Raw genomic sequence first — 21,552 nt, 5'->3', positions numbered from 1 at the left:
ACCTGTTATCAAGCAGTGAAAACAAAAACCCACAAATGCGCGTGCGCACACACACACATACACACACACATACACAATGGGCTTCTATGACTTTCCGCTTACTAAATTCATTCACACGGAATTGGTCAGTCCGAGCCCATCACTAGACACTTGCCCAAGATGCTGCGCAGTGGAACTAACCTCAAAACCGCGTGGCTACGAAACGGATCTCTAAACCATGCATCCAGCCGTAGCTACACTTGTAAAATGGTTTCTCTCTTTAACTCATTTCTTTCAACTGGACATCATAATCAAACACTTCTAATTATTCTGTTTCAAAAAAAACAAAAACAAACATTTCTTAATTACCCTCTGTGTTCGGGTAGGGTGTAAAGGATTTTGAATGAGTTAGAAATGCCATTCCTTGCTCAAGGACATCAGTTTTTATCTTATGGGCCCGTATCGTAATCCAATTCACGTTTCTGATACATCACGGAAGTTTTATTTTGTTGATCTCCCTCTAGATGAATTGTAGTTATCAGTGGCAGGAACTGAACTCAGAGTGAACCGTAATTAAACATTGTAGGCGTTTTGTTCGATGCTCAAACTATTCTGCCGATGATGAGAAAGTCGTTTTATTTGAGAAATCATTGAAACCCTCAGCGATGGTGATCGTATATGACATTCTACCAAGCATGTGCTTATAGAGTAAATATCTGTACATGCATGCATACATACATACATACATACATACATACATACATACATACATACATACATACATACATACATACATACATGTACGTATATGCATATGCACACACAACACAAACGGACACATATATGTATATGTGGAGGCGCAATGGCCCAGTGGTTAGGTCAGCAGACTCGCGGTTGGAGGATCGCGGTTTCGATTCCTAGACCGGGCGTTGAGTGTGTTTATTGAGCAAAACACCTAAAAAAAACTCCATGAAGCTCCAACAGGGGGTGGTGGTGACCCTTGTTGTACTCTTTCGCGTACCGGTTTCAATTTGACACATTACGTTCTTCGTTGAAATGGCTGTTCTTGTGCCAATGTTAGGAATCAATATATTCTCAAATCAGAAGTCGAATGGCAGTTTTGATTCATGAATGAGAGCCACTGCTTTTCACTTTAAATATAATTGTTTATACGAAATGAATCAGTCACGAAACCCCATTTTTCTATCTTCGAAATAAAAAAAAAGGGAATCAAAAGAGGATTTTTGAGTTATTTAAAGACTTACATCTAAAAATTACAGTTGATGCAAAAAAAAAGAAAAAAGAAACTATATAGCTAAATTTTTAGATATCACCTTAGATTTAGAAACAAAGAAATGCCATTTAGGAAGCCAAAAGTAATACTGCATAAATATATCTTTAAACATCCCGCCTACTGTTATAAATAATCTAGTGAAAAATATTAGTATTCGGTTATCCAGTATTTCATCTGATATATATCTTCCTTCAACAAAGCGACTCATTATTATAATGAAGCGCTGAAATTCAGTAGGTTTAGAGATAAAATTAATTATATAAACAACAACAACAACAACAACAACAACAACAACAACATCAACAACAATAATAATAATAATCTTTTCTACTCTAAGCACAAGGCCCGAAATTTTGGGGGAGGGGGACCAGTCGATTAGATCGACTCCATATACAACTGGTACTTAATTTATCGACCCCGAAAGGATGAAAGGCAAAGTCGACCTCGGCAGAATTTGAACTCAGAACGTAAAAACAGACGAAATGCCGCTAAGCATTTCGCCCGCCGTGCTAACGATTCTACCAGCTCGTCGCCTAATAATAATAATAATAATAATGATAATGACAATAATAATACATATATTTATATATATAGTACATAAATACACTGCTTAATATCGAAAGAATGAAAAAAAAATGCTCAATACATGTTATAGAGGATGTTCTTTTCTTTTTTTGAAACTGAAGTTTGTCTCGCGATTCGAGTTTCAATGATTATATATATATGTATATATATAAAGTTAATCCAAACAAGAAAGCACAAAAAAAAACACAACAACGCGAGGACGTGGAACAAATATAGTATTATTGGACGCTCAGGAAAGAAGGAAAGAAGGAGGGTTTAACGTTTCGAGCGGAGCTCTTCGTCGGAAACATAGGAGGAGGAAAGATCCAGAGAAGGGAAGACAGTGGAAAAAAATCGCCAACGGTACACACGCGATCACATTTTGAATGCAATATATATATATATATATATATATATATATATATATATATATATACGTACACGCAGACGTGTGTGTGTGTGTAAATATGTGCATATTTTTAATCATTCAATTAGGATAGATGCCAACGATAATGACCCTTTACAGAGTCCCTGAAACCGGTGATAAGGAGGGAAGGAAGGAAGGAAGGGGAGAGGGGAAGGGAGAGAAGGAGAAACATTATCCTTTGACCGAAGAGCTGAACCGAATGCGTGCAACAGAGGGAACTTCGCTATATGTATACATCTATATGTATGTATATGCATGTATGTGTGTGTGTGTGTATGTATGCATGCATGCATATATGTATGTATGTATGTATGTATGTATGTATGTATGTATGCATGCATGCATGCATGTATGTATGTATGTATGTATGTATGTATGTATGTATGTATGTATGTATGTGTGTGTTTGTGTGTATATATGCATACATACATACACACGCACATATGCTTATTTTGCTGAATCCCAATTATAATTATGCTCATAATTATAGAATTTTTGTATACGTTTACCGATAATGGTTCTTTTAACATACCCAACTACTTGGTAAAATTATTAATTACTAATTAATTAATTAATTAATTTTACCTTTTATCATTATTAATAATATATATGTATATATATATATATATATATATATATATATATATATATATATATATATGCGGCATACGCACACACATATTTTAGTGCATTCCATACTATTCTAATGTTTGACAATGAAGGGTTTGGTTTGGTTTGGTTTGGTTTGGTTTGCTTGATCAGTGGTCTCACTTTACAGTATCTCAGCTTACGGTATCACCTTACAAACGGATAATATTACACTAACCTATTTATATCATTTTTGCTTTGGCAGTATATCATCTTCACAGTAAACAAAACTCGTGCATATGGCAGCAGATAAAACTAAAAATGAACTCGGCCATTTCAAGGAGACGTGAAATGGGTCGTCATGTTCTTTTTGTTTTTGCTTGGGCTTTTTTTTTTCTTTTTTGTTTTCATGTTGCTTAGCTCTTGATCAATCCTGAGTGAGCGGAGCCTATAGTCGCTGATGACCAGAGTATATTTGTCAGGTGTTGAATTTGCAGCAATGACTTATGGAACTAGATATTCAAGCAATCGTTTTATTTTAAAGATAGTAGGATATGATTTTGAAAGCAATTTGTCTGTTATTTCGGGCTCGATATGCGTTCACGATGTGACTCTCTCGTTGGCTTCTCAGGTTTGCATATGATGCTTTTGTTATAGTTTCACTCTAGGTCAACCCTGATATCCTCTAGACATACGACCAAAGACGTTCCGACCATGACCACATCGCTTGCCTAGTGGAATTCAGAGCTACGTTATGTAATGCATTCTTCCTTTCAGACGGTAGGATATGATTAAAGGGAGATTTAGTCACTATTTCAAGCAGATCAAGAGCTATCTCTTAGGGTTGTAGTTTCCAACTGGGATGTCATAATCGGCAGTTAGGAATGTCACAAGACTTGAAATTTAACACTATTGGCAAATAATCCTTTCTATTATAGGCATAAGTCCTGAAATTTGGTGGGGAAGGGACCAGTCGATTATATCGACCCTACTACACAACTGGTACTTAATTTATTGATACCGAAAGGATGAAAGGCAAAGTTGACCTCGGCAGAATTTGAACTCAGAACGTAGCGGCAGACGAAATGCCTATTTCTTTACTACCCATAAAGGGCTAAACACAGATGGGACAAACAAGAACAGACAAACGGATTAAGTCGATTACATAGACCCCAGTGCATAACTGGTACTTATTTAATCGAACCCGAAAGGATGAAAGGCAAAGTCGATCTCGGCGGAATTTGAACTCAGAACGTAGCGGCAGACGAAATACCGCTAAAGCATTTTGCCCGGCGTACTAACGATTCTACCAGCTCGCCGCCTTCACTATTGGCAAATAATGTCCAATAAAGGTATTGGGTACTTTAAACATAGATATGTCTAGGGGGAAAAGGAGTTGGGGTTGCAGAAACGTTGGCAACTACTGGTGTAGCGGGACGAAGTTTTCCACTGTCAAAGGTGCAGACAACTGTTCTGTTTTATTAGCAGCTGTATAATTTCCATCAGCAACTGTACAGTTTCCGTTAGCAACTGTACTCTTCCATTGGCAAAGCAGTTGTATGTAGTCACGTGTTTCGTCAATTACATCGGTCCAGTTACGTAAGCGGCATTCATTTTTACCTATACTGAACGGGATAAAAGACCATGTAAAAACCACAAAGAAGTTAACTAAACACCACAAATTATTCAGTTCGGTTTTCTGCTGGTTCTACTATAGCATTACGTCTATTATTGATTCCTGACATTAACACAAAAGCCATGCGTTTGTAGAGGGGGAATATTGATGGTTGCATCGATCACTATACTTGGTTACTATATATTTGATCTGCAATGTATTTGTGGAGCTGGACTAAAGATTGTTACATCGATCCCTGTACCATGGTTAGTATTTATTTGATCTAACATGGAGGGGAAGTCAATGACACAGCCTCTAAGTGGTTGCTCGATTTTCTCGAAATAGTAACTGAGTCCATCCCCCACCGCCAAAATAAGGGAGGAAAGACTAGAAAATGTAGTTTTAGATACTCTAAACCTGAAAATGAGATGGTATGGTCATGGTTGGAATACCTTGTATTAGGGCAGACTTAATATTAAACAATAACATCAACAACAACAACAACAACAACAACAATAACAACAACAACAACAACAACAACAACAACAACAACAACAGCAGCAATAACGGCAAAAGTTGAAAAATCATTATTATGATAAATTACTAAAACGCTAGGTAACATATATAACAACAATAATAATAATAATAATAATCTGTTGTGTCTGGGGAGAGTCATTTTCTTTTTGTGCCTTATAATTTAACACACTCACCGGTAAAATTTCCACTTATTCCTTATTTTTATTTTCCTAAAATTGCAACCTTTTCAATAGTTTCGGTGTCGGTGTAGCTGGAGATGTGGCCGGCCTCTTCATGACCTGGTGGGACAGAAAACTTAAACGAATGTTAGCAGAACAGTCCACAACTCTTCTACTCTACAGTAGATATGTAGATGACATTAATATCATAGTTAGGACCAACTCTAGTGACGGTAATATCGAAACTAAGAAGAACGTAATGGAGAGCATCCAGCAAATAGCTAACTCCATCCACCAAAGTATCACGGTAACTATAGATTACCCCACTAAGCACTCGAACAATAGGCTCCCTGTACTTGATACTGAACTTTGGTTAGAGACTGTGAACAATAGAGTGCAGCTCCTCCACTCCTATTACATGAAACCCATAACTTCAAAATATGTTGTTCACAAGAACTCAGCTTTGTCACACATGAAAATTAACATACTGATCGCAGAGTTAGTTAGAATAATGAGCGATGTGTCCCCACTATGCGAACCCTATGAAACGAACGAAGATATACAGAACTTCATGCACCGCATGCAGTTCTCTGGATACGATCAGAAAGATAGGGTTCGAGTATACAAGGGAGCTAGAAAGAAATTAGACAACATTATACGTAATGATACCAGTGGTACCTGTCTTAGATATAGAAACAAAGAATGGAATAGGATACAAAGAACTTGTGACAAAGCAAATAGGGCAAACACGTGGTATAAAACCGACAAATATCAAGGAGTGATGTTTGTAGAGGCCACAGCCCATGGTGAACTAGCCCGTAGATTTAGAAAAGCTCTGAAGGAGACCAAATTCAACATTAAGATTGTTGAAAAGCCAGAGAACTCCGTCAGATCACAACTATGTAGGACGTACCCCTTTGAAAATACCATATGTACCGATGATAACTGTATGGTATGCAGGATTAGCCCTGGCATTAACTATAGAACTCGAAATGTAGTTTACAGCATGAGATGCATAGAAGGTGCTTGTAAAGACATGAACATGACGTACACAGGGGAGACATCTAGGAGCATTGCGGAACGACTAAATGAACATCTGAGACAATATGACGACAAAAAACAGTCCTCCATACTCTACCAATATGGCAAAGATCACCATGGAGGCAACTTGAGTCAACTTGACATCTGCTCTTATCCAAGCACCCAAAAGATCCAACACTCGACAAATACGGGAGTACATCCTTATAAATGAAGCTTTCCCAATACTAAATAGGAAATATACATAGTAGATATCACACCCCCATACCCACAGTTTACAATGGTAGAGTGGAATAGTGGGCTGTTATGTAGATAGATGTATGTATGTGTATGTGTGGGGAGGTGTATATGTGTATATGCACATGTATGTAAGCATATGGATATGAAAATAAACAGATCAACATACAGACGGATAGGTACATAGGTTATATGAACAGACAAGCACACATGCGCAAATGGAGACTGAAGCACATGACTATACGCACACACACACACACACACAGAAGCATGCACACACAATGAGACAGAGGTGCATACACACACAAATACACGCTCACACACTTGATCAGTTCTCGTTTTAGACACTGTCGTGGAGTGTGTTTAATTTTTTCACTGAATACCACCGCGAATTCCCTCTTGTTTTTCAAAAATCGCCCCCTAAATCACAAAATAAGATGAGGGATCTGCCCTATTTTCCAAATTCTGGCAGCAACACTGAAGCTGGAAGCAGAATAATAATCTAATTCTACACTTTATCACATTCAAGAATATAAACACGTTTTTAAGCACAACACACGTGGAGTCAAAAAGAAATATTACTTTTCACCGGCACTGCGTGAACGACAGTGCTCTCTCTCCCTAGCTTGAAGCCTCCTATCTGGGGCATGTGAGCGTGCGCACAACAGTCAAAAACCGCGTCTCTGGAACTGTGAAACGCACAGCTCTATACAAGGATTTTTGTATTTTTTCATAAACTACGGCTAACAAGTATAAAGAAAGAATTAAAGAAAAAAAATTCATTATATTGAATGTTATCGATAATATCGAGTGAAAATAGGGGGTGCTGCATTTCCGCAGTGTCTATAAACGAGCTGCCACTGAAAGGGACATAGCTAACTACTGCAAGGCACTTCGTTCGACGTTCTTGCAGTTCTGCTTTACACCATTCTAAAAGCAAAATCCCGTTAGCTAAATATTCTCTGTAAACAGCAGGATTTAAATGAGAATAAATTCGAAAAAAGCAAAAGCGATATTGTTCCAGCAATTAAAATTACGAGGTATGATTATTACTCATAAAATGAATCATTATTAATGATAATTATGGGTTTCTATGGTGTTAATGAAATAAAAATAAGTCATAGAGAAGGCCGACAGCAAAAATAAACAGATAAGAGCACTCTTCCACATCCCATTTTATTAAACAATATAAATTAGTAATGGTATGTAGCGTTAATTGACACTCCTATATAGAGACGTTGTGTTGGTGCGGTTACTTTTGACACTGGCATATACTTAGGAATGGTGGATTAGAGTGACCGTCCATGTTGATATCCAGAAATAATGAAGAAAAACTTTTATTGATCTAAACCAGTGTTTCTCAACCGGGGTTCATATAGCCCCTCTTCATATAGAATTTTGAGGACCCACGCAACAAAGTAGTAAATTGGGAATCCACAATAGTATTTTAAGGGCCCATGAAAAGGATGCGCGTGGTTTAGTGGTTAGGGTGTCAGCATCATGATCGTAAGATTGTGGTTTCGATTCCTGGACCGAGCGATGCGTTGTGTTCTTGAGCGAAACACTTCATTTCACGTTGCCCCAGTTCACTCAGCTGGCAAAAATGAGAAACGCTGTGATGGACTGGCATCCCGTCCAGCTGGGGAACACATACGCCATTGAAACCGGGAAACCGGGCCCGTGAGCCTGGCTAGGCTTTAAAAGGGCGCATTTATTTTTTATTTTTTATATATATTGGTATATATTGCACGAAACAGCTAGGTTTCTTTCTTTAACATTTTACATACTTTAAACTACACAAGTTAATGTGCGAAAAACAAAATAGGAGTTTTAAAAGAAGCTTCTACAAAACTAATTATTAAACATCGAATGGTTATGGGATCCACCAGAATAAAATAGTAATCAAAGTGGTCCATGGATGAAAAGTGGTTGAAAACCCTTGATCTAAGCAAGTAGTTACAACTGGCCTAATCTTTAAAGTGTCGATCTACTGGGAGAAGAGTTGAAGTTTCGTATTGTAATGTCCTTTGATCCTTTATATCTCGAGTGCATTGAACATGGTTTTCAATCAGAGTTTGCATTCTGGGCCTTATGATATTAATACCTAGAGTGACGGGAACCTGATGGCTTAGGATGTCAGCGTAGCGATGCAAGAATATACTAGCGCTACACAGACCTAATATGGCAAACTCTCTGTGACAACGATTCCATCATGCTATATGCATGTACTGTGAAAGATACAACTAAATACCGTTCTAGTTACTTCATAATTGTGAAGTGTTTTTGTTATTGTACAATATTCAGTTAAATGATTCGGTTAGTTTAGCTTTGGGACGGATGGGTTTACACAACGTTGACACGTTTTAGTTTCCCTTGAAAAGTTGTTAGCGGTGTCTCTTCGAGCAAAGTGGGTTATGGATCTTGTAACTATAATCTTTATAGTCTATAACTTACCCCATTTCAGCTATAATACTTCACGAGTCTTACAATTATGAACATAACAAGTTATAGGTCTCCCCACCATGTAGTGTTCATTAAATGTAAAACAGATTTCAACTAACTGAAGAAATATATCATATATCGCAGCCTCTCTACTTTTCCTTTTCTTAGAAACTATACTAGCAAACCATTTCCCATTCAAAATTTTAAAAGTCTCTTGCTCAAGGAATAATTTCACATGTTGATGCTTACAGTAGAATATAATTAGGTGTCAGTTCGTGATCCTTGTCACATACAAACAACTAATCTGCTAACTTTTGCGTCAGTGATAGACTTGTTTATATAAACTAACTTCTATGCCGGAAATATTATTCAATGGCAAAACGATTGGCACGACAATGAATTAGATGAGTATTTTCTGACGGTCTTCTTATGAAGACTTTCCATTATTCTGATAAAACCTATTGAGATGGCAGTCATTAGAAAACAATGTATTACTATGTTTATCCTCAATAACAGGAATCATAAGCGTCGATTATTTCCTGGTAGTTATATTATGTCAATTGGTAAACAATTTCGTATATTGTCTATTATAAAATCTTTAGTTTGTAATAAGATTCGTATCTAATATTATCAGTTATATCTCCACTGTAAGTGGTATCTGCTGGTGACTGATATTTTCCCATAAAATGAAAATTGTTCAGACGTTCCTTCGAGTTTCCCTCTCAAACAACTGGTGACCTCTTAACTTTTACGCTATAACCAAACAGTCACAGAAAGCACATGGAAACCAGGGCAGCTATTCTAGTTAAATTAATGTCACTGCACTTACATAGTGTCAAATTCCAAAGACATATTCAAACATGCATCAATCTGTTACTAAATGGTATTTTATATTTACCCTCCCAATCCACCCTTATTTATCTGGTATAGGTTCAGAGGTAACTATTTCGATAGGGTGTTAGAAATCTCTATAGAATCACTAGTCATCATGTTCTATCTATTTGTCTACAATGCTATACCTTGTAGGATTACTGTGTTTTATCTATAAGATCGATATATAATATCAATGAGATCATTATGTTTTATTTATAGGGGGCTTTATGTTGTATCGTTTAATTTTATCTTTTACTTGTTTCAGTCATTGTTCTGCGGCCACGCTGAAGCACCGCCTTGAAGGGTTTTAGTCAAACAGTTCGAACTAAGTACTCATTTTTTAAAGCCAGATATTTATTCTATAGGTCTCTTGTCTGAACCGCTAAGTCAAGAAGACGTAAACAAACCAGTACCAGTTATCAAGCAATGTGGGGTGGTACGAAGACATACAACTACACAAACACACACACACGCACACACACACACACACAACATACACATAAACTCATACATACATACATACATACATACATACATACATACATACATACATACATACATACATACATACATACTTATTCATACATATGCATACGACGGTCTTCTTTCAGTTTCTAATTTCTTTACTGCCCACAAGGGGCTACACACAGAGGGGACAAACAAGGACAGACAAATGGATTAAGTCGATTATATCGACCCCAGTGCGTAACTGGTACTTAATTTATCGACCCCGAAAAGATGAAAGGCAAAGTCGACCTCGGCGGAATTTGAACTCAGAGCGTAACGGCAGACAAAATACCACTAAGCACTTTGCCCGGCGTGCTAACGTTTCTGCCAGCTAGCCGTCTTCTTTCAGTTTCTGTCAACCAAATACACTCACAAAGTATTGTTCGGTCTGAGGTTATAGTAGAAGACACTTGCCATGCAATGGAACTGAACCCGAAATCACGTGGTTACAAAGCGAGCTTCTTAACTACACTATCATACGTGTTTATAGGACCTCTATGTTATATCGATTGGACTACAGTGTTTTATTCATAAGGTTACTATATGAAATCTATAGAATCATTGCATTTCCTCTATAGGATGCGCTGTGTTTTGTCCATTGAAACACTGCTTTTTTTTATTGAGTTACCATCTTTTACCTAAAGGTCCACTGTTTTATCTGTAGTATCACTGTTTTTTTTCTTTTCTGTAGAGTCATTGTTTCTTCTACAACGTGACTTTGTTATTATAGACTCACTGTGTTTTCCTCATAGGGTCGCTGTGTTATATCGACAGAATCTTTGTGTCTCCTCTATAATGGAAACCGTGCTTTATCAAAAGTGTCTATCCATTCCACTACAGTCATTGTTTTCCATGTATGGAGTCGCTGTCTCTTCTTTTGAGTCACTGTACTTTCTGTTTTGAGTCTCTGTGTTTCGCTTAATTATTATTGATAAACCAAGAATTTGTATTTAGTTACGTTCTTCGCTTAGAGTTTAAATTTGATTCGATCTTCACTTTTGTTTGTCATTCTGGTTAGAAAGTTAGAAATCTAATATATTTGACTATGAATTTCAATATATATTGTTTACCATATTAATATGTACTAGATTCAGTATTAGGATGTTCAACATAATTTGCTTTTTAATAATATTTATATAGATTAAGGCGGCGAAGTGGCAGAATTGTTAGCACGCCGGGTAAACTGCTGAGCGGCAGCATTTCGTCCGTCTTTACGTTCTGAGTTCAAATTCCGCTGAGGTCGACTTTACCTTTTATCCTCTCGGGAGTACTGGAATCGATGTAACTGACTTACCCCCGCCCCGAAATTGCTGGCCTGGTGCCAAAATTTGAAACCAATAATACTTTAAAGATTATTTAGATCTAACAAGTGTCATGGAACGAGACACCAGTAATGGTGAGCCTCTCCCTTTCTGCCTAACGCATTAAAAGGTGGTGGTTTCAAATTTTGGCACAAGGCCAGCAATTTTAGGGAAGTAGGTAAGTCGATTACATCGGCCACACTGCAGAACTTGTACTTACTTTATCGACCCCGAGATGATGAAAGGCAAAATTGACTTCGGCGAAACTTGAACTTAGAACGTAATGACGGACGAAATGCTGCTAAGCATATTGTCTGGCTTGCTAACGACTCTGCCAGCTCCCCACGTGATGATGATGTTGATGATGATGATGATGATGATGATGATGATGTAGAAGGCCTGGTTTAGTGGTAGTAGTAGCGAAAGAGAACAGAGAGTGCTAGGTAACTGACTTTGTAGTCCCAAATGATGAGAAAGTCAATCTGAGAGGTATAGAGAAAATAACAAAGCACCAGAACCTAGCCTTTGAGTTACTGGGGCTGCGGATAGTACAGGTAAAATGTATCCCTGTAGTTGTAGGTGCATTAGGAACTATTCCTAATGATTTGAACAGATGGCTAGAGGAAACAGGCATGAAACCTAGTTTGGTGCTGCTCCCGAAAACACTATTATTAGAGACAACTAGGGTAGTTCGGAAGGTTCTTGGCCGCCAAGGTTATCTATTGTAGCCCGATGTTAGGAATTTTTCCCAACAGTCTAATCTGTTTTGCGTAAATCAAATAAGAACAACAAAAACGACAGCAACAACAACAGCTTAATTTATTGTTTCGTTTTCTCGATATATATTGTAAATATTGCTTCTCGCGTACTATCTCTAAATACAACTATCAAAGCAAATACTAAATTACCACTAGATAAACTACTAAATCAGTCACTGAATTATTATTTTTTTTTTTTACCAACCAACTACTGGAAGAAAGGACCAGAAGCAGCCTCTGAATTGACCACATATTCAGTTTCATTACTTTATCATAGTTATTTATTCTCATAAATAATAGCCTAGCCCATTGGATAATTATTTTATATTTTATAGTATTTGAGTTAATCATCAAGAGTTAAGACATCTTTTAAAAGCTTAGTCAGGAGAGGAAAGGCAAGGCCCATGACTGCTCTCAGGACCTCTGGGAGTGGCGGAAAGAAGTTGTCCCCAAACCAGTAGACATGATCAGAATACCAACAACAGGGTGTAATTTCTACTCTCCTCCTCTGGAAGCCATCTACTCGCAATGCCAGAGGGCGCACACTCTTCTACCCTGATGTAATCTCCAGGGATACAGGCATCCAGCAACAGGACCTCCATAATGCCACGATGGACCGCGAAGTCTGGCGTAGCATGGTAAATTCCATTGTCTCGACCACGGTCGAACAATGATGATGATGTTCTCTGTCTAAAAAACACTCAAGATCCAACTAGGAGTAGGGTTAAAATATAAAAATATTATCAAGTTAGTGTTCACATACGAGGATCGACTGAAAAGTTCATAGGCTGACAAAGATACTCTCACTGAATGTGACTAAACGGTGTTTGTTTTTCAACATAGACCCTATTGTGATCCACATACTTCTTCCATCGGTGCTGTATTGCTTGAATCCCATTGGTGACGAATCATTCATCCTGTTGGTCAAAAAATTCATCAACAGTAGATATGACGTTATCATCAGTGCAATACTTATTATCAGTGTTATTTCATGTTGAGGAACAGATGGTAATCAGTCAGATGAGGTCAAATCAGGGGAATAGGGAGGAGGGTTGATCAATTCAAAGACACGATCATGTACGGTAGCCATGGAAACCAAGAACTTGTTTGCTGGTGTATTGTCCTGAAGAAACAATTAATGCAAGAAGGATTTTAAAAAGCAAACCAGAAGAATTATACGGCGAGGAGAAAAGAGTTAGTAGTCAATGATAAATTTTATTTTAAGTTTTATTAGCAAGCAGGGGAGACAATCTTGAACATAGTTGCGTATTATTTTGACTTCATCAGCAAAACATAACCTTCACGGTACTTACAAAAGTAATGATGAAAACAATCTCTATATAATTATACATGACAGTACGTTGGTTTGCATAGGATAATAGAATTGCTTACATATTATTGCTCTGCTTTATATATATATATATGTATGTGTGTGTGCATATATCTGTGTGTGTATATATATAAATATATATATGTGTGTGTGTGTGTGTGTGTGTGTGTGTGTGTGTGTGTGTGTGTGTGTGCGTGCATGCGCGCGTATTTTAGCACTTTACAACAGGTTTCAATAGCACGCAAAGTATTCTCTAGGATCCTTTTCAACTCGCTCATTACTTATATATAACATAAAAACTAATACCAATGACAGCGTGGTTCCTTTCTAAACTGTAACACAAGTGACATCGTCTTCTCCCCACGACCCTTCCAGCAGATATGCATAAAAACAAACAGGTCTGCCGAATTTGTTGACATTAATATGTGTAGATCCAACCGATAACAACTATTGACAAACATGGCTGACTTGAGAAATTCAAAATCGTACACTGTACACTGGATATATTACAAGGCTCAATATGCAGGAGGCATATATGACGCATTTACTGCAACATGCGATGTTAAATAGGGTTGTATTATCACTTATACTATTCATCATCTTTCTCGCTGGAAGGCTGGTAAAGATCTTCCACGATTTTGACGACGCAGATCACATATAAGCCAGTCAAAATGTAGAACTGTAGACATCTCTAACGTTACTCATATCAGGGCAAAAATCGAGAACTACTCAGTTCCCTTATATGTAAAATTCTGTTAGTAGATAGCGCATTAATGACTCACACACCATCTCTCATACAGAGGATTGCGAATGGGCTCTGCATTGCATAGGAAATAAATTGATCCCAAGATAAACATTTAAAAGGCGGAGATACATTTAAAAGACGGAGGGTGTCAGCTCTATGACAACACACAAAAAACATAGCGATTATAGCATTAATCTGAAAGCTCGAGCATGATTGTCAAATACGAAATTCTACCTGTCGGAAAAAAAAAAAACCTCCAACGTTGCAAGGAGCATGTCTCTCGAATGTCACTCGAAGAAAGTCATAAATATGTCCCATATCCAAAACTAACTGAAAAGCAATGAGAACATGACCTACGCGAATTGCTATCTTAAAACACCTCAAAGGAGAAATCTAAACAAAATCGAGATGTACACAAACTTAATGCCATGGATATTCCTAGACTATTGATGTGAGAGCTGGAGTGTGACTGTTAAATAACTAATCTCTCTCTCTCTCTCTCTCTCTCTCTCCCTCTGTATGTATATCTATCTATCTATCTATCTATATATATATATATATATATATATATATATATATATATATATACACATATATATATATATATAGGGAGAATTCACAAAAAAAACAAAAAAATCGAAGACAGGTGGTGTAGACAACAAAGAGATGTATTAGTATAACGCTCGGGAAGTGAAAAGTCTTTCACGTTTCGAGCCTACGCTCTTCCACAGAAAGGAACACAGAAAGAAACAAGGAGAGAAAATTTTAAAAATGTGTAGTGGCTAGCGATATATATATATATAATATATATATATATATATATATATATATATATATATATATGTATATATATATATGTATGTATGTATGTATGTATGTATGTATGTATGTATGTATGTATGTATATATATGTGAGGTGTATGTATGTATATATATATACATACACACACATATACACACATACATATACACACACGCAAATACGCTCACACCCATACACACATAAACACACACACACATATATAAGAGAAAGACGGAATTGTTTGGTATCATATTTATTCCATGGTTTACAGCTGTTTCAATAATGTTACATACGTTTGAAAATATAGAAGAGAGTAATGATACTACATAACGATTATATAATATGAGACCCATAGTCATCTGGTCATAATATTTTGTGTATATATATATATATATATATGCGAGCAGATGCTGAAAAGTTCCTGGCTTTGGGTAAAAGAAAATACAGAAGGATCAGTTAATTATGATTTTTTCCAACATATTCCCCTCTCAGATTTACACACTTATTGCAACAGTCGTTCTGTTTTTCGAAGCCCTGTAAAAGAACTCGAATGGTTGTGCCTTCAACCAGGTCTTTTGCGACAGCCTTAAGGCCAGGATCCCCTTAAGTTTTGCTAAGCCTTATAAAGGAGCTCGAACGGTTGGGCCTCCAACCATGTCTTTCGCGATACCCTTAAAGGTAGGAGCTTGTGGTAGCAAAACTCTTATTGATTTTTTGGGACGAATCAATCGTGATTGTTTTAAAAAGGGTAGAACCTCAATGCTAATATGTATTCAACAATGGACAACAGTCGAAATATCATAATGGATGGGTAAATAAGCATTCTTAATGTGAAACAACGCACTGGCAGGTAAACAAAGGTATTAACAAATAGAAGAAAGGAAATGGAAGATCACCTTTCAAGTAACTTAGAATGGGTAAAGGTAAGCTTGCCAAAGTTTAATGCAGCTTAAATATGGAGATTAAGATTGTTTGGTATTGGATATCCATCGCGTACAGTGTTCCTAGTCAATTTAATCACAGTCAAATATATTCTCTAATGCCAATATATACGACGATACAGAATTAAAAAAGTATGAAAGACCCTACATACAAAAAAAAAACTATGTCCATACTACGAATTTGGAAAATCTTTTAAATTAACATAAAGATTTATTTACACGAAGAAAATTACCGGATACATAACACGTGTTTTGCTAAAACTAACAGCTAAATAAGTTTTTTAAATTAACATAAACATTTATTTACATGAAAACAAAATGACAGCCCCCAATTCCTGTTTTCTGACTGGGTCACCTCGCAGGTAGACAGTCGAAGTAAATAAATAGACAAAATCCTTTCTCTTTTATAAAAAGATTAAAAAGTATGGAAGATCCTACATACAAAAACTATGCCCATTTACGTCCATTTACGCGGGAGTTCTAGGCAAAATGTTATAGCGCATGGCCATCCTTGGGACATAAGTAATGTGCATGTAAAATTTGGAGAAAATCGGTTGAGAATTGTGGAAATGTATGCCTTAGTTATTATACACACGCATACTGCGATTTATAAATATATATATGTGTGTGTGTGTGTGTGTGTGTATGCATGTATGTATGTATGTATGTATGAGCGTGCGTGTGTGTGTTGTGTGTGTGTGTGTGTGGAGGAGAGAGAGAGAGAGAGAGAGAGAGAGAGAGAGAGAGAGAGAAAGAGAGAAGACAGAGAGAGAAAGAGGTGTGCTAACGTGTATGTGTAGACATTTCGTTTTCTGTGTATTGCATCTTGCTGATAATTGTGCCTTTGAATTAGAACAGAAAAACAATATTTACACAATTTCTATAATATAAGTGGTAACTGTTGTACAGCACCATAAGTGCACACAAAACTTTTACTCAGCTTCCCACGCACCTATTTAGTGCTCATGCAATGATGCGTATGATGTCGTAGCCTCTAAAATATTAAATGTACACCGTTTTGAATCTGCTAATTTGGAAGAATAAGAAAGTATTGCGAAATATATATAAGCATTAGATATTAGTTTAGACTTTATATGGGAGTCATTCGAACACTTGAACACATTGCCTGCATTTATATCTTTATAACATTATTTTTGTGGTTTAAAATAACACTTTTGTTCAGATTAAATGTAGCATCCAATCTCTTTAACCGTGAATACATAAATATACACATACACGCAGCACACACACACACCCACAAATACACACAAGCATGCATACATAATACATACATACATATAGATAGACGTAGTTTTATAATTATAATTCCAAGATATGTCGATAGTATTCCTTGGTAATTAACTGACTCCAACAAAAAGATGAATGTGTTGGAGAATGGTCTGAAAGCATTTCCATACAACCAGCCTCTTTCTTCTGACTTGTTATCTCTACCGGTTCTTCTCTCTCTCTCTCTGTAGAGGGAGGTTGCACAGTATTAAGTATATATTTATGTGAATGAATGCTGACATGGATCTGCTTAACCACACGCTCATCCTGCCTGCGCTAGAGTAACTGTGTGTATGTTGTATATGTGTGTGTGCGATTAGAACCAACATATACTCCGGTCTTCTCGGTTAAAATGCGATTATCAGCCGTGTGCTAGTGCAGTATTTTCTTCCACTTGCCACGTTATTGATCATCTGCTGAGTAGAACAACGGCAGAGCCGAGAGGGTGTCTCTGGCGGCTCACGACTTCATAGGTAGCCAAAGCTATTAGCAAGAATAATGCACGTGCTACCAGGTCATAGTCGTTAGCGAATTTCGGTGCACATGCATACGTACGTACCTAACCCTAACCGTAACCCTAATCCATACCATACTGCCTAAATACCAATCTTGGAACTGTAAAAAAATCACTGGAACTGTAAAAATTTGTAAAACTTTTCAGAAGTTTATCATTTAAATATATATGAGCATGTATAGATATTCAACTATATGCATGAGAATACATACATAAAACATACAAATCTGCACATACATGCATACATACATACATGCATACATACATACATACATACATACATACATACATACATACATACATACATACCCTTTGTTGATGTTGAAATTCCATTGAAGGAAACTTAGATCTAGGTAAGAAACCGGTTCTCTCTCTATTGGCAAGAAATCTTGAAATAAACTGAATGATGACATACATACATACATGCATACATACATACATACATACATACATACATACATACATACATACAGACAGACAGACAGACAGACAGACATACTGCCTAAATACCAATCTTGAGAAATTAGGCTTCTCAAAACCAGAAAAGAGAAAGCTAATTCAAAGACAGCAGACCCAATCCATCAATGGAACTGTAAAAGTCTGCAAAACTTTCCAGAAGTTTATCATTTGAATATATATGAGCAACAACAAATTTATCCAATTCGATATGAGCATGATTAGATATGCAACTATATGCATGAGAATACAGACATAAAGCAAAACATACAAATCTGCACAATACATACATGTATAACGCGGAGTAGATGAAACAGGGACAACTGATGAAGGAGAATATTCTTAATGTTGCTTGTCTCGTTTCTCTGGGGTTTTTTTTCGTTGTTCGAAAAAAGTTCATTTTCTATGTTTTTGTCTTTATGTTTTCGTTTCTCATTGTGGTTCAACGTTTTTCTTAGGCCCTGTACCCATATATGCATAAATATATATATATATATATATATATATATATATATATAATATTATATATATATATATATATATATATATATATAAATATATATGTAGGTATGTACATATATGTATGTATATATGCATATATTTATATATTTTTTATATTATATTATACATTATATATATATATGTATGTGTGTGTGTGTATTGTATATTCGGCTATTACCAATCAAATCGACTAAACTCTCTCACTCCTATTTCAACCACTTCTGTCCTCCTTCTGTGTGTGTGTGTGTGTGTGTGTGTGTACAGGCACAGACACGCATGCACACATGCGTATATGCTTACACACATCTACACACTATTTTGGCTTCAGTATCGAAACTGATTGCCCTCTCGTGTATATTCCTTGCTGTGGTCAGTTTGGTCGAACAAAATATAGTTAATGCTTGTGATAGCAGATTTTAGACAAATGTGGTAATCTCACATAGTCTGACGTCACAGATAGCCGTTTCACTTCTTTTGAATCTTTTAATCCATGTATTAGTCTTACGTGAAGAACCACAGCCAACACCACCACCATCACCACCACCACCACCACCATCACCAGCACCCTCACAACATCCACTACCACTCTATTCGTCTTTCTCGCCACCTCCACCTCATCATCGTCAACATCATCATCATCATCATCATCATCATCATCATCATCACCATCATCGTCATCATCGTCGTCGTCGTCGTCATCATCATCATCATCATCATCATCATCATCATCATCATCATCATCATCATCGTCGCCATCATCATCATCATCATCATCATCATCGTCATCATCATCATTCATACCATTCTCCAACACATCATCATCACCATCATCTTCAAAGTCATCATCGTCATCGCCGTGATCGTCATCATTATCAACATCATCCTTCTCCTCCTTCTCACTTCTTCTTCCTGCCCCTCTTCCTCCTCCTTCTCCTCATCACCATTATTCTCATCACCACCACCACCACCACCAATCACCAAAACCACCACCACCACCACTACCACCACCACCACCACAACCACCACCCCACCCCACCCCCAACTGCTACCACTACAACCACCACCGATATCGACATTGCAGCTGCCGCCGCCGTCATCCTCCTCTTCCAAATTATCATCATCATCAGCAGCAGCAGCAGCATCGTCATCAGCATCGGCATTACCACCACCATCAAAGTCTTCGATAATTGAAAGCATCTGTGGATCTCCTGCTCTGGTTTGTCAGTGATAATAGTATCTACATCAGTCGTAGCAGAGTTTGGTAATCTTTGTCGACGCTTTAAAAGTACACAGCAACAAATACTTCTTTCTTTATTGTTTTTTTTAATCTTTTTTTTTTTACTGTTGTTATGATATTTGTGGTTCTTCATGTTACCGTTGTTGTTATCTTAGTTATTATTGCCAGTCTATTATTATTATTATTTTATTTTATTTTATTTTATTTTATTTTTTTTTATTTGGATCAGTTACGATTTGTAAATAATTCATGCAGTGCTTTCATTCAGTCATCACAGAGAACCACTATGGAACGTTAAATTGTTTCTACCCTGGGATTGTTCAGTCTTCCCACTCTCGCAAACCTAAAGGATTTAGAACATTTAGTTTGGCAAATTCTATTTAGCTTTCACAATCTAATATCTTCTTTTTTTTTCTTTACCTCATTGACTGTTTTACCTGTGCGCTAGGTAAACGGGTTCAGTTAGTGCAAGGTACCCGGCTCCAGATATATCTCATTAAGATATGAGCTGACGACTCCTCTGTCGAAAAGACATCAGTTCATATATTCGGCCATTGTCTGTCATATCGTCTAAACTCTCTTACTTAACCAACTCTGTGTGTACGTGTACATATATACAAGTGTATATATGTATAGATAGACAGTTGGGTATATATGTGTGTATGTATGTAAACACACACACACACACGCACACACACACACACACACACACATATATATATATATATATACCAGAGGCGACTTCAGGTCAACAGCGGCACCCGGGTTCGTCATAGATTTCGGATAAAACACATGCCTACTCGAAAATTTCACGTTTTTCCGCTTTATTTCTAGCTCCAAATGGCTTGTTTTTCATATCTAGCGCTATGTCTTTCTACATTTCTAAGTTAAGGCTAAAAATAAAGCAACCCAGCAAGACACAACTGATCTGTACACACAGAGACACAGAATAACAACAATGAAACGAGGACAGCAGAGTGCTCAGCAAACATCACCGATCTGACTGTCATCCCTTGACAAGAGCTGCCACTTAGTCTTTTACACTCACCAGGCTCGTTCGTATTAACTCGAGTTGCTTGATAATTTTTCGTTCCTTTAAGAATATTGTAGAAGGGAAACTTTCCATAGATTGCAATTTAAATTCTAATCTCTATACAAATTTACTGTTTCAAGAAAACATTCAATTCGAATTTCTTTTAATTTTTTTGATTATTGATAACAACTCGGGCTGTAACTTCTAAGCCCGAGTCAGGCGCGTCTGAACAATGTCGAGAGAACGTCTGCTATGAATGATATTTTTTGACACAGGGCACCCCTAAAGACGACTGCCAGACGCTAAATGAAAATAAAAGGAGCCAGAATTATTGGCTGCAATTACATATTTGAAGTCAGTGTTGCAAATACACGTTCACTTTACTAAA

The 21,552-nt window shown here is 36.9% G+C and overlaps 1 protein-coding gene across 1 annotated transcript in view; it reads left to right on the top strand.

Annotated features, from left to right (window-relative positions):
- LOC115216709 (PDZ and LIM domain protein 1-like) overlaps positions 1-21,552 on the top strand; it is a 65,125-nt gene that overhangs the window by 3,434 nt on the left and 40,139 nt on the right. The window lies entirely within an intron of this gene.

The sequence above is a fragment of the Octopus sinensis genome, linkage group LG10 (genome assembly GCF_006345805.1).
Source record: "Octopus sinensis linkage group LG10, ASM634580v1, whole genome shotgun sequence".
Lineage (NCBI taxonomy): Eukaryota > Metazoa > Mollusca > Cephalopoda > Octopoda > Octopodidae > Octopus > Octopus sinensis.
The sequence above is the reverse complement of the archived record's forward strand: the minus strand, read 5'-3'. Positions and strand labels throughout refer to the sequence as shown.